The sequence below is a fragment of the Struthio camelus genome, chromosome 7 (assembly GCF_040807025.1).
Source record: "Struthio camelus isolate bStrCam1 chromosome 7, bStrCam1.hap1, whole genome shotgun sequence".
NCBI lineage: Eukaryota > Metazoa > Chordata > Aves > Struthioniformes > Struthionidae > Struthio > Struthio camelus.
Genome location: NC_090948.1, coordinates 5,622,778 through 5,632,383, shown reverse-complemented (window position 1 = coordinate 5,632,383; position 9,606 = coordinate 5,622,778). Strand labels below are relative to the sequence as shown.

Genomic DNA, 9,606 nt, shown 5'->3' with positions numbered 1-9,606 from the left:
ACTACCCAAGAGTATTTCTCTGTTTTCCACCAATGCATAAGAACAAAACTTTGTACTGCCCAGCACCGATATGGCTGTGCCCCAGTTATGCTGGCTCTATAGAAAGGGATAGCGTAATCTGGTTTGGCCTTTGAAACTTTTCTCTCTCATCTTGAGCACGTACCTTTATTGTGAAATGTATGAATTAAGGGCATCAGCTGAACAGTAAGTGTTTCAGCAAATATCTTCATAATGGGTTTGAGAAATGTAATTGGAGATATAGGCAAACACTTAACTACCCTGAATGTTTCCAAAGATTTCAGGAGATTATTCATAACAGAAAAGTTATGTACATGTTATTTAAATATTTGCAAAGTTTTGTTGTTTGATGTAATGACCCAATTTGGCTCCCAGTTCAGCATATAAAATAGTGCAAAATATAATATAGCAATATATGTGTAAAATTGACTCCATTAATGATGTGGCAAAAGTTACTAACTTCTTTTCCCTTTCTAAAGATTGCTAGACAATGCTTAGTAATTAGGCAGGAGTGGCTGGGTGGGAGAGGTTGGGCAGCTGCATTTATCATTGCTTGTCCATTTAGTAAAGATAATGCTTCTGTTGTCTTACAGAGCGTCATATATAAGACATCCCTCAAATTTTTAATAAGCAATTTTAATAAGAAATGATGTTCCCAGTTGTGGGGTGGGGGGGGGGGGGAGAGATGGAGCATTCTGCACTCTGTCTCGTTGCACTGAAGTTTCAGGGACAATAAAAAGTTTAGCTCATAAAACTAAGTTATGTTGGGCTTGATATTGGGCCAAAGATATGAAGAAAAATTTAGGGAATTGAAAAATTTTTCCTTAGTGCCGATTTGACAACTAAACATGCACATTCCTAAGTCGACTAACACAGGAAAGAAACCTAATCATTTAGGCAAACATGCAATTCTGACACAGAACTCTGATTTGTTATTTAAAGTAAAACAGTATTGTTATTTACTGTGCACTAGAAATGCAGTTTGTAACTATAGTGTTTCTTGACACTTTTAATACTTTTCATTGCATTTTTTCCTTGCAATAGTCAAAGATCTGGAAGTATCTAGACTTTTTTATTCAGAATTGTGTAACTAGACATAGCTATATAGTATTTATCTTTGTTGGTGATTGAGACCACTCAAACGATCTAGAGTTGAACATCTGCTTTGGTTTAAACCATCATTTAGTTACAGATCTTTTTCTTGTAACAGGTTAAGACTACATGATGGTTTAAGATTTAATTTCTTTCACATGGAGCATGTTTAATATAAGTGACTTATTATGGAGTTCATTTATGAATTTTAGTTTTTAAAAAATGTAATTCTAGATGTGTCAGACTTCCTCTGCTCCATACCAGTTACCTTATCAGCACAGAGCCAGCTGTAAATGTCGTCCCTGACGCGTGCATGACAATGTGTGACCCATACAAGTAGCCTTTTGAATGCTTCATGGCTGTATTAGGAGGTCAGGAATGTGCAAGCTCTCCTTAGGGAAAGGTGGGTATTGATGGGGAGACAGTCCAACTTCGAAAAGATGGTACTGGGAATAGAGCTGTGTGAAATCGCGAGAATCATTCTTCTGTTGGGCTAAGACACTATAAATCACTAACAGCAGGTAATATTACTGCTGCTTCAGTGACAGCTTCAGAATAAAGGGGTCTGTGCATTGATTAACTACAGCTATAAACAACCTCCTTAATAGCAGATTTTAGTCTGCTCTTACCAAAATGTTACTTGGATGAAATTTGTTAAGAGGAGAGATGTTGGCAAGGAGCTTGTGTTTTCACAGGGCCTTAGAGGAGGGGGCAAACTTCCTTACAGAACTTCATATTATCCATGATCACGTAGATGGTGTGTTTTGTCTGTAGGATTTTCTAATATATGTCAGTCTAGATGGATGTTAGGGCTCTTCAGCTTGTTCCTCTGGCAAAAATCTGGGAGTTCTGCTGAAGTTCAGTGTGTGTGAGGACAGGAATCCCCCAACTCTCCTCCTTTCAGAGCTTTTTTGACAGATATAAATGCTTAGAGCCTCAAGCAGAGAAAATCCGAAACCAGCAATCTCAGCTTATTGTCGGGAAACTTATGTGTGTTTTCACTCCCTCAGAAGCACAGATGTTTCTCTGCACACATGTATACTTGAAATGCACACATGTTGAGACATGGGACTGGAATCTATCACTATAGCTGAGTCATAAAAAGGAATTTTTACTCTAGTAGCTTTCAAATACATGTAAAAAATGTAGGCACACTAAAAATTCTTTCTGCAATAATATTTCAAGTAAGTACTTGCTTGTATTGCTTTTTAAAGAAGCTTAACTTAGCTTTTTCTTTCCATTTCTATTTTTAACCAGAAAAAAAGTTGTTTTAAGATGATTTTTTGGATGATGAAAGCTGCCATCAGGTATTCAGGATGAAGAAAAGAATTCCTGACAAAGATATCATAGCTGTGGTGAAGTAATTGATTTTAAATACTTTCCTGAAATTCACAAGGTCATAAAATGGAGGTAAACTTCAGAAATATGCTATTGTTGTCATGTTATGAGAGCAAAGAGAAAAATATTGAGGCCAGTGATGACCAGACATAGAAATGCAGTCTTGAAAGGAACTAGAATGGTTAAAAGCATTTAGACAGGATAATTGCAACCTTCTGTAGGAGGACCTGTCATGTGTAAGTTTGTATCAGCTGTAAAGGAACATAAAAGTTAAGCAATACATTATAAGCAGATTGGTGCTGGGCAGTAATCACTGTAAAACTGCTAAATGATTGATTTCTTCTCTATATATTATACTGAAATACTCTTCCACATAGAAAGAAATGTGTTACTTTCCTGTGTACCTTCCTCAGGTTTGTAGCTAAATCACATAGCTTACAGCTGTGGTGCACCACCTTGATGGACTTTCTCCGTTCTAAGAGCAGGTGAATTTTCATCCATCTAGGTGTTCTACGCATGAAACAATTACTTTTTTTGAGCAATTTCCCTTCGCAACTCACAGCATCAGTTTTCTTCCTGCTATTCCTTCTTCTGCTTTGAAGGCTAGATGAAGGTCAGAGAATGGAGGAGAACAGATGGTAACACAGAGGAGAGTTGTGAGTCTTGGAGACAGGTTGCTTCCTCCGTTCACACCTTCTCTTTCGGTAGTCAGCTGGCTCAACTGCCACACATCTGATCAATTTGGTCTCAGCAAAGCTAAGAAAAGAAAATACTGGAGTTACTTGAAGATTAGCATGCTTCCTTCTAAGAACTAAGGGTAATTTGAGCAAAGGAGTAGAAAAAGAGGCTGAAGAGGGAGAGCCAGGTTTGAGGACTGGATACCCAATGGTGGGGATACAGCTGAAGTGATAGGAGCTAATATGGCCCATAGTAAGCATTCACCTGGGTTGTACTCATATTTTTTTCCAAAGACCCTTCAAAAGTAGGCTGTTCTGACCCTTCAGAATCTTCATTCATTATGTGACTAAAATGCACATGTATCATGTCACGAGAGGAGCGCAGATGTGGTCATGTGATGGGCGTGTGCAAGGGCTAGCTTGGATCCCTGAAGACTGCTTTTATATCCTACATCCCAGGCATATCACTGGAAGGGAGCTGTGCCATATATTCCCAAAATGTCTCTATTGGAGATCGTGACTCATCCTGCCAAAAAACTAGGAACTATAAATGTAAGAAGTTCTTTAAATTTTCCATGAATTTAACCTGTTTTTTGGTTTGATTCATGCATTCCCCTCAGATACTTTTCAGTCTTTAAAAATGGCATTTTTAATTGCCATTGCACACACATCACTTTTCATGAGCCTTTTTTCAGTCTGGGGATTGCTAAAGAATTGTTCAGTATGACTAGTGGCTAATTCTCTGTCTCATTCAGGCTATCAAAGTGGCATGCCATTTATTTCTGTTTCCTGACACAAGTCCAATTTCATTTTGTGCCAAAGCCGGTTGAGCCAGGAGGTTTGGAACTGGCTCAGCAGATATTGCAGGAAAGCTCACAGAATGCACATATCCAAGAACACATGAATTAAGTATGAGCACCATGAAATTCTGCTTAGCTATTGGCTAGGTATTGCCAGCCACCTCTTCTGTGCTTCATTCTGCTTCTGCAGGAGATCTTGCAGTCTTACCTGATACTACCAGGCCCAATGGGGAAGGCACAAACTGAGAGGTGCACACAAATTAGAGATCAGTGGAACAGAGATCTTAAAATAATTCAAAGCCGGACCCTGGGAAGAAAAAACACTCTGAAGTACCCAATATAGCTGTACGCAGATTTCAAATGCACATGTTCATCTGTGGTGTTAGGGAGAACTGAAAGTCACCAACAACTGGAGGTAACAATGAAGTTATATACAGTCCCAAACTAGGCGATTGATTTTTCTGCCTCAGATAGAAAGAACAGGTTCAAAATGGAGAATAGCATTCAAGAAATAGGATGTTGCTGTAAACTCTGGATTTGGAACTTTTTTAGCTTTTCCAGACTTCTTTTAGTAAACATCTGAAATCCGACAGAAGATACCCTGAGTTAACTGATATTGATTTTCTTATACCTTCTTTTGATTCCACATATCTGACATTTTTTGTATTATGGTGACACATATCCACTTCCATGTATTCTGGTTTGATTATGCATGGTCAAGAGCCAAGGTAGTGCTTTTGTTTCCTGACTTTTGTCAGAACTGCAACAGACTGCTGACATGCTATCAAAAATGCAGCTTCTTCCACTTGGTGATTTACAGGTTTTATGGCACTGTTTTTTGCAGCAAACTTCCTGCTGCTGTGATTTCAGTACATGAAATAAAAAAGAGAAGTAAGCTAAGGGGGATTTTGTACAGAGGATGCTATCAGCTGTAAATCAAAGGTGTATGTTATCAAACCTGAAGATATGAGTGCTTACATAAGTTAAAAAATGTAGACTAGAAGTATCTGAAATGCACTAGGAAACTGGGACAGGGTGAGGTAAAATACCTAAGAATTCTGACAACCAAGTTTGTACTAAAGAACCATGCTAGCAGATTTCATTACTGTAAGTAAACTTACCAGACAGTATTTAGTCCTCTTCTGTGTTTGAGTTGTCATCCATAAATTTTCTATTAATTGAACCAAAGAATAGCTGAGGTTGGAAGGGACATGTGAGAGATCATCAAGCCCAGCCCCCCCTGCCAAGTGGACATCACTGAGAAGAGTGACTCCATCTTCTTTATAACCTTCCATTAGGTATTTATACATATTGATAAGACCCTCCCCGCCCCCCAACCATTCTCTTCTTGATGCTAGACAGTCTCAGCTCTCTCAGCCTATCCTCATGTGTCACATGCAATCATCCTTCTGACCCTTCACTGGGCTTGCTCCAGTGTGCCCATGTCTCTCTTGTGCTGGGGAGCCCAGCACTGGACCCAGTACTCCAGATGTGGCTTCCCCAGTGCTGACTGGAGGTAAGGATCACCTCTGTTGACTTGCTGGCAATGCTCCACCTAATGTGGCCTGGGTTGCCATTGACCGTCTTTGCTGCAAGGGCAAGTTGCTGGCTCATGTTCGGCTTGTTATCCACCAGGACCCCCAGGTTCTTTTCTGCCAAGTTGCTTTCCTGCTAGTTAGCCCCCTTGGTTAGTACAAAATTCTTATTTTTCAAGAATTTAGAGGAAGGAATACCATCTCACAGCCCTTTCTCACTTAATTAGTCACAATGTGTGATAACTTGACTGCGCACATGGTATTGATTTTGCTCTTGCTAGGAAGTTAGAAACAGTAGAACTGTGAATGGCAACGTTCATGCTTTCATTTCTTTATTAACATATAAATACAATCAGTTGTATTTACCATTGTCTTCCTGTTTTTCCTCTTCTCAGTGACGACTTTCACAGCTTGTGATTCTGTCTGTAGACTCTTGTCTTTTCAATGCTCTATTTCAATGCTATAAGCCTTTGCAGAAAGAGGACTCCCTATTCCATTTGTCTCTAGACAGAGACTGTACTTTGCTGCAGCAGGAACTGGGAATATGGCAGTGGGACTCATCAGTTAGTATACCAACCATTGCGGTTTAATTACTGCCTGGATCATCCTTGTCGAAACAGAAAGAGAGGTGGGGCCTGGATGAAATGTAGTCAACTGAAAATTAGGGTGACAGTTAGCCTGTTTCTAGTTGTCCTTATTTTCCTCATCACATGAGGAGAAACAATAGAAGTACAATACAGTGGCTCCAGCAAACAGAACAAGAGGATAAGATAATGGGCTGTTGTGCCCTAAGCTATCTAAAATGACATTAAAACTTCACATAAACCAACTGAGGAGTTCATTTCAGTATTACTTTTGATTTTATTTCAACTCATACTTCTTTCCCCTTCTCTAATCTTTATGATTCAAAGGATCAAAGAAGCTTTATAGGCAATTTCACTTGAGGATCATAGCTAGTATATTGAAGAAAGTGACTATTCCCCTTTTCTTGGTGTTCATTAGACGTCATCTACAACAATGTGTCCGGTTTTGGGCCCGACAGTGCAAAGAAGACACTGCCAAAGTGAGCTCAGCTGAGGATAGCTATGAGGATAGTTAATCGTGGCTGTGAAATCTCTGTTCTTGGAGGTTTTGAAAACTGGCCTGGACAAATCTCTGAGCGACCTGTTCTGAATCCAGTTTTGAATGAAAAGTTGGATTAGAGGCGTCCAAAGGTCCCTTCCAACTAAGATTCCAAGAAACCACTGATTGCTCTAATGTACTACTGACAAGCAATAGGGAAATGTGCTTGTAATTGCAAGAGGACACTGTCAGAAATTTAAACATTTATGAGACTAGGGTTGTCTACTGAAGGGTCTTATGGAAAGCTTGGTAGGAATATACTGCCTCACCTAGCAACCCCTTTCAGACTCTGTCTAATAAGTCACTAGCTACAAGGAGCAAATAAAAAAACAAATTGGGATGGTTGGGATGCAGAGGCATTTAAGTCCACTAGTCTGATTCCAAAGGTAATAACAGGCCTGAGCACAAGTCAAAGCTTCAGCTGAGATAATTTGCAGTAATAGGGGTGGCACAAGTTTTCCAGGAAACTGAAACTTACTATTCATGTATTATCTTTCCGTAAAGACTGAGTAGTCATAAAAATGTTGGATAAGAAATCAAACATAACTTGAGTCATGATTGTAAAAATGCATTTTATAATGATCAATTTTTCACACAGACTGACCTTGGGAAGTACACTCCTTTGAAGGTGTGGAATATAAATTCCGATGCTTCGTTTCCAGTTTTGGGCAACATGGGAACCACCAAGCTCTTGAAGTGGCTATTCCTCTTCGGTTCAGCACTCGTGGATGCCAGTTCATTCCTTAGTTCAAATGCTCCTCACCAAAGCCCTTCTCTTCAACCCTTGACAGATGCTACGACCGATGCCACTGCTACACCTTCGCTGTCAGTGCCTCCAGGTATGTCCGCTCTGTACGTGCTTTCGGTGCATTACTTTGCGGCTCTAGTCTAACTAGCAGCAAGAATGGCGTTTTCCTAGAGCACCCAGGGCCCGCCGCGAGGGCAGGAGCCTGCTGCTGCCAACCACAAGCGCCACGGACATGCCTTTTGCTCCCCGCCGCACCACGAGGCTGTCGGGCACGTGGCGAGCGCGCCTGGACACTGCGCAAATGCAGCCCCTGCCTTTTCACATGCTGCAGCAGCTGGTGCCGACCCGGTGTTGGGAGCGGCTGGCGGAGGGCCAGGGGCCGTCCCGCGCCTCCTTGCGCACCGTTCCCGCTTGCTTTCCCTTCCCTTCCCCTCCCGCTGGAGCTTGCGCCCCTGCTTCGCATGCTGCTCCTCGGCGCCCCAGATGACCTGCCCGGTCTCCCAAAGGAGGCCCCTCTCTACGGAAAGCTTTCCTCACTGCGGTGTGTTGGGCCTCTACAGCAGCACATTGCTTCCCTTTGCAAAGCAGCCAAGGGCAGCCAGGAACGGGCACTTTTCCCCTGAGCTCAACGCCACGTTGGGCTATTCCTCCAAAGGTGGGCGACGACAGGCCCAAACAAGGACTTCAAGCTGGTGCTGAGCCGAGCTAGACGTCTCTGTTTTGCTCGGCGCCCAGCGTGGCGTCCCCAGCTGAGACCCTGGGCGCTGCGTGGCCGAAGCGGCCGGGTGCCGGGGTGAAACGTGGCCAGGCCCCTTTCGGCCAAAGGCTCCTCACCGGCTCCTTTCTCTTCCTCCCTTGACAGCTGCCACCACCACTGCTCCCCCTTCGCTGTCGGTGCCTCCAGGTACGTGTGCTCCGCCCATGCTGCCTGCGCAGGGCGGCTTTGGGGCTCGAGGCCTTACTAGCGGCGAGGCTGGCGCTTTGCCTCTTGCTCTGCCGAGCGCAGCCGGGAAATGCGCGGCCTTTGCCCACGGGCCCGCCGGCCTGGTGCCCTGCAGTGCCCAGCTGCCCCAAACGCCCCAGCGAGAGAAGCGGCCCGCGCGCAGCAGGCTGTCTCCATGTCGTTCCCCTCGCCTCCTTCGCAAGGTACCTCCCTGAGGCTGGTGAACGGCAGGAACGGGTGCGAGGGCCGCATCGAGATCTCCTCCAACGGCAGCCGCGGCACCGTCTGTGACGATGACTGGGACCTGACCGATGCCCAGGTCGTGTGCAGGCAGCTGGGCTGTGGCAGTGCCGTCTCTGCGCCCGGCAGTGCCTACTTTGGCCAAGGCAGCGGCAACATTTACCTGGACAACGTGCAGTGCACGGGCAGCGAGGCCTCCCTCTTCCAGTGCCGGAGCGCCGGCTGGGGCGTCCACAACTGTAACCACGGGGAAGATGCCGGTGTTGTGTGCTCAGGTGCCGTTGCTTCCCCTTCCTAAATGCGCGCGCCCTTCCCCAGACTCCCCACGGAGGCCTCCTGCCAGACGCGGCGGTTGCCTCTGGCCACCAAAGCCCCTGTGCCGCCGATAAGGATGCCGCGGTGTTTTGGGCAGTGCCCTGCTGCCACCGACCCCTTCCCGAGGCTGCTGCCGCTCCGGGCCCGGCCCCTGCAGGCGGGGAGCCGGCGCCGAGCCCGCCCGTGGCTCGGCCGGCGCCCAAGGCCCGCCGCGAGGGCAGGAGCCCGCTGCTGCCAACCACAAGCGCCACGGACGTGCCTTTTGCTCCCCGCCGCACCACGAGGCTGTCGGGCACGTGGCGAGCGCGCCTGGACACTGCGCAAATGCAGCCCCTGCCTTTTCACATGCTGCAGCAGCTGGTGCCGACCCGGTGTTGGGAGCGGCTGGCGGAGGGCCAGGGGCCGTCCCGCGCCTCCTTGCGCACCGTTCCCGCTTGCTTTCCCTTCCCTTCCCTTCCCCTCCCGCTGGAGCTTGCGCCCCTGCTTCGCATGCTGCTCCTCGGCGCCCCAGATGACCTGCCCGGTCTCCCAAAGGAGGCCCCTCTCTACGGAAAGCTTTCCTCACTGCGGTGTGTTGGGCCTCTACAGCAGCACATTGCTTCCCTTTGCAAAGCAGCCAAGGGCAGCCAGGAACGGGCACTTTTCCCCTGAGCTCAACGCCACGTTGGGCTATTCCTCCAAAGGTGGGCGACGGCAGGCCCAAACAAGGACTTCAAGCTGGTGCTGAGCCGAGCTAGACGTCTCTGTTTTGCTCGGCGCCCAGCGTGGCGTCCCCAGC

The 9,606-nt window shown here is 45.8% G+C and overlaps 1 pseudogene; it reads left to right on the top strand.

The window, feature by feature from the left end:
• Positions 1-7,231: 7,231 nt before the first annotated feature.
• Positions 7,232-9,606, top strand: part of LOC138067864 (deleted in malignant brain tumors 1 protein-like) — a 54,983-nt pseudogene continuing 52,608 nt past the window's right edge.